Below are 6,059 nucleotides of genomic sequence, written 5' to 3'. Positions count from 1 at the left end.
GTGAGTGTCCACCTTGATCTTTCCTACTTGAATGTTCACTTGATCCGATCTTTGCATTTGATCTAGTACCTTCACATATTTGTCACTTTTACTAACTTGACCTGTAAAGATAGGTTAAACTTGGACCTATAATTAGGTTAATTTCATCATAACACATCAAATATGATCATGTAGCCATTAACGCTTACAAGATGTGTTGTGCAAATCAATGCGCAGCGGAAACAAACAATCTCAAAATGCAGCACTTAATAATGAAATATACAGAAAACACAATCACGCAGATTATAATGAAAGCAATAAAACAATGACATGAAGAATTACGTGGTTCGGAAATACCTACATTCACGGGAGCAAACGACAATGAATTTTTCACTATTATGTGTCCAAAAGACATTGAGTTACATCATACAACATGTATATATAACTTTCCAGAAGATTTTACCTCCGAAACTCAACCTATCCAGCTTCCTAATTAAAAATTTGAAAACCAACGCTGATTAATCGAGCCAAATCGTCGATAGTTTCAGACATACCGTTGACGGTTTGAAGCCAAGACCAAATAGTCGATGTAACAGCACCAAAAACAGTCGATTGTTTCTCTACACCTGGCAAAACCGTCGACGATTTTAGGGAAATTGTCGATGGTTTGCTCCTGCAAACCAGCATCTGTTGTTTGATACCATATTTTCTATTTGTACATACATCTCACTCAACATATGAGCCACATATTACAACAATCCCCACCTTGGCAAATATACGTCCCTTAGAAGAAAATTGAAAACATAAACTCGCTGCTCCACATGGACAATAGGTTGGGACCGCCTCTCTCTAGCAACTGGAGACATTCAGCAAGTCCAAGCAATGCTTAAACTTATCCATGGTAACCAACTTTGTCAAGATATCTACTACGTTATTAGAAGTGTGAACTTTCTCAAGCACAAGTTCACCTAAAGAAACCAACTCCCAGATCTTGTGGAATCTCACATTTATATGTTTGGTTCTTGCATGATACACTTTGTTTTTCGCCAAATAGATAGCACTCGAACTATCACAATGCAGATGAACTCCACTTTGTTGTATACCCAACTCATTGACTAAACCAATAAGCCACAATGTTTCCTTGGCAGCTTCGGCGATTGCCATGTACTATGACTCAGTTGTTGATAATGCAACCAGAGATTGTATCATAGACCTCCAAAAAATAGGTCCTCCCACAAGGGTGAACACATATCTTGTTGTAGAGCTCCTATCATCCAGATCCCCTGCATAATTTGCATCAATATATCCTATAATTGGCAGATTACTTTGTTGCATGCCAAACATGATGTCATAGTGAGAAGTATCCCATATATAGTGACCCGAAGAATAATGGTATTTAAATAATAAAGAGGGAGAGAAATGAAAACAGGAACAGAAGGAGGCATCCAACTTCGTCGACGACGTTGCATCTTGAAGGTGAGAGTCCCAAGAAAATTTCCAAGTCTCGTCGACGAACACAGGGGTTTCGTCGACGAGGGTTCTTTAGGATCTTGTCGACTAGAAGATGCCGAGAGAGGATTTTTGGAAGTTTGAAATTTGTCGATGAGGGTGTAGGTTCGTCGATGAACTTTCTACAGGCCTCATCGACGAGGTGACGTAACTCGTCGACAAATCCCGCAGTATAAATATTGTTTAACTCAATTTTCTCGCAGAAAAATGCACCGAATTCACTCACTTTCTCTCTCTCCCATGACTCCACCTCTATCTCTCTTTGATTTCGGCCCCGTCATTCGCCTAGTTGACGATCTGATGCCACCACAATGCTCCTGGGGAAGTTCTCTCCAAGTCTACTGGAGCGGATCGTCAGTGGGACGAAATTGGATTTCATCCCAAATTCAAGGTAAGGTCTTTTAAGCAAAATTTGGTTTAGTAGCAGTTGTAGGAAATGTAGTTGACGTAAAAATAATGACGTTTTGTTATAGAATTTATGATTTTCAGGGTGTTGAGTAGAGAACCTTGCAGGTGTAGGACCCACTACAGTAGGAGGATTTTAGCAGAAATCGGGTAAAGAAAATATGGTATGCTAGACAAATTTAGTATGATTTTTAGTATAGGATATATATATTTATATCAGATTGTTATTCACAGTAGAAATTTATACAGTTTATCCATTATGTATAATATGTTTTAAATTACTATGTAGCTTGAAAATATAGATATAGTACAAAGACATGTTTTACAGTATTTTTTTAGAGATATGTTTTACAGAGTTTACAGACAGTGAATATATTTTATAGTAATTACAGAATACCATGATTATATAGTTGATACAGATACAATTTACAGTACCATGACATACAGTTTTACAGTTTATTTTAGAAAATACAGTTGATACAGATACAGTTTATTACAACATCATGGTTTATATAGTTATTACAGAATCATGGTAAAACAAATAGTTATATACGGGAATATATTATATAGTATCAAACCCTATTGGACCATTACAGTTTACAAAGCACGGTACCATAGCTACATACTATATAGAGTGCAACCACCTATTCAGATAATACATGGTATAACAGTTGATCGTATAGAGCCCACGAGTGGACAGGCTCTCCATCAGATATGGGTTGAGGAGGGCTGATCAGACTAATAGAGTATAGTAGTTTATCCAGGTCGGCCAGCCAGGGTAGATCCCGCCTACGTGCCGCACAACCCTGTCATGAGGGGTTAAATCATGACACACAATTATCCACAGGGAAGTTTTCAGTTATTATTATGTTTATATAGATTTATAGAGACAAAAAATATATATAAATATATTAGAAGTTTTTTGAGTAGAAACCTAAAGTACAGATATGTTAAGCAACAGGGAAAAGGTGATGGTTTATATTACTGGTATTGTATTTACAGATTCTCTGATACATGATTATATAGTAATATATTTTCATAGTATTGTAACTCATTTGGCACACACTAGCAATAACATATTTCGTCTTACTGAGCGTTGGCTCATCCCAATACTTTAACAATTTTTAGGTGATCCAAATAGGCGAGCAGATCAGGCTCGCAGTTAGAGAGATTTCTTGATAGCTCTGGTTTTAGGGTGAGTTTTGTATTTTTGGGATTGGTGTTACTAGAGAGAGTTGTTTTATATGACTATGGTCTGAATGTATTGAACTCTGGTATTGTATAGTATGTATGGGTGTATGGTTTATGTTTCCGCTGCGTAGGTATGAATATTGTAAACAGACCTGAGTTTCATAGCGGAGGGTATCAGAACAGTTAATATATATATATATGATATGAAGGAAAAAAAAAAAGATATAAATTTTGAGGTTGTTACACCATAAGTATCAAAAAATCCATTTGACGGCATACTAATGTTGTCTACCCAGATTTTGAAGAAACTTACTTACCACACTAACAGCTTGTGCCAAGTCCATCCTTGTACATATCGTAGCATACATTAAACACCCCATTGCACTAGCATAGGGGACCTTTGACATGTCATGGATATCATCATCCGTCCTTTGGCACTGAGTGGTAGACAATCTAAAATGATTCCCTAACGATGTACTTACCAATTTTGCATTAGTCATGTTAAACCTCTTCAACACCTTCTCCACATAACCGCCCTAAGATAACCACAATTTCTGTGCAGTTTTGTCCTTGCGAATCTCTATTCCAAGAATTTTCTTGGTTGCACTCAGATCTTTCATGTGAAACGCTTTATTCAATAAAATCTTTAACTGGTTTACCTGAGTCATATCCCTTGCAGCAATTATTATGTTATCAACATAAAGTAACAAAAAAATGAGAGAACCGTCCTCAAGACACTTCACATACATGTAGCAATCATACTCACACCTCCTATAGTCTATCTAGATCATATATGAGTCATGTTTGTACCATTGCCTCGGAGACTGCTTTAGCCCGTAAAGTAGCTTCTTCAGTTTACAAACCAAATGTTCCTATCTAGGTTGACTAAACCTTTCTAGATGTACCATATAAATTTGCTCCTCCAATCCATGGAGAAACACTGTTTTTACGTCCATTTACTCCAATTGCATATCGTAATGTGCCACCAATCCCAACACTACCTTGATGGAAGTGTGTCAGACCACATGGGAGAAGATTTCATCATAATCACCCTCTTTCTTTTGTGAGTGTCCCTTTGCTACTAACCATGCCTTGAACTTCTCTCCTTCCTTTTATGATACCGCTTCTTTCTTCCTATATACCCACTTGCAACCTATCGTCTTCTTCCCTTCTGGAAGCTCCACTAAATCCCACATCTGGTTCTTATGCAATGATTCCATTTCCTCCACCATAACACTCATCCATCTACTTTTCTCCTAACTGTACCGCCTCTTGAAAAGTAGTTGGATCCTTGCAACTGGTAATAAGAGCATAAGACACCAGATTATCAAACCCATACCTGGACGGTGGCTTGATAGTGCGTTTAGGCTTGTGTATAGTGATACTATTAACCTGCTGGTTTCCCAAGCTAGAACTTCCTGCATTTTGAATACTGTCATTACTGCCCTGAGTCTCTTAACTCTTTTTACACCACATGTTCATCTCTGCTCAAGTTTTCTAGCACTTGTTTCTCTTCATCTTCTTCCTGAGTATGCTTCACCATGGTTTTCTCATCGAAAACTACGTCTATACTGATCACCACCTTGTTTGTCGTTGGATCCCATAACTTGAACCCTTTTACACCTTTATGATATCCTATAAAAATGCAACATCTAGACTTTGCATCAAACTTTGATCTCTCCTCACTAGAAATGTGCACATAGGCTAGACAACCATATACTCTCAAACCTGAGTAGTCTACTGCATTACCTGTCCATAGCTCATCTGCAACTTTCCCCTCTAGTGATGCCTTTGGCTATCGGTTAACCAAGAAACACGCCATACTCACTATCTCGGCCTAAATGTTCTATGTTAGCCCTGTATTCAACCTGAGACACCGAACTCTCTCAGCCAAAGTTCGGCTCATCCTTTCTACCACACCATTTGTTGTGGTGTCTGGCGAACTGTGAAATATCTCCTTATGTCATGCTGCTCGCAAAACTCCATGAACCTCGAATTAGCATACTCAGTTCCATTGTCTGACCTGAGGCATTTAATCCTCCTCCTGGTCTGGTTTTCCACCTCGGTTTTCTACAATTTAAAACTAGAAAACGTCTCTGACTTGTGCCGCATGAAGTACGCGCAAACCTTCCGTGAGTAATCATCGATAAAACTCACGAAGTACATATGTCCACCCAGTGATACTACTTTCACCGGCCCCCAAACATCCGAATGAATGTAGTCAAGAATATCATCCGTTTTTAGTGGATGTTTTAAACTGCACCCTGTTCTGTCCTCCAAGAACACAATACTTACAGAAATTTAGTCTACATGTTTTGATACCTTTCAAGAGATTCCTCTTATGAAGTTCCTTCATCTCATGCTCACCTATATGGCCTAACCGTATATCCCACAAAACAGTATTATCTAACTCAGAATTTACGGCTGCAGCTCCACCTACAATTGTAGTACCTAGTAGTGCATAAATATTTCCCGCTAACTTCTGTCCCTTCATCACCATTAGAACGCCTTTACACACCTTCTTTACCCCACTTTCAGACTTGTAACTAAATCTGTTACAATCCAAAGTGCCTAATGAAATTAAATTCTTCCGTAGATCTAGTATGTGCCTTACATCACATAATGTTCTCACAACACCATCATACATTTTAATTCTGACATTTCCTATTCTAACTAATTTGCATGAAGCATTATTCCCATCAAAATAGAACTAGAATTAACTGACATGTAGGTGTTGAACCATTCTTTATTTGGTGTTATGTGATAAGAGCACATCGAATCTAAGATTCAAGAATCTGTGAGGCGATTTGACCCCGATGAAATAGAAAGCATATCACCATCACTACTCTGAGTTTTCTTCTTCAACTACATTTGTCGATTTTGAAGAACCCTCTTGATTTTTAGAATTCCCTTCTTCATTTTCAGACACTTTGATTTTATGTGCCCCTTTTTCCTGCACTTAAAGCATCTAATGT

This window comes from Malania oleifera, chromosome 13 (assembly GCF_029873635.1).
Source record: "Malania oleifera isolate guangnan ecotype guangnan chromosome 13, ASM2987363v1, whole genome shotgun sequence".
Taxonomy (NCBI): domain Eukaryota; kingdom Viridiplantae; phylum Streptophyta; class Magnoliopsida; order Santalales; family Ximeniaceae; genus Malania; species Malania oleifera.
The sequence above is the reverse complement of the archived record's forward strand: the minus strand, read 5'-3'. Positions refer to the sequence as shown.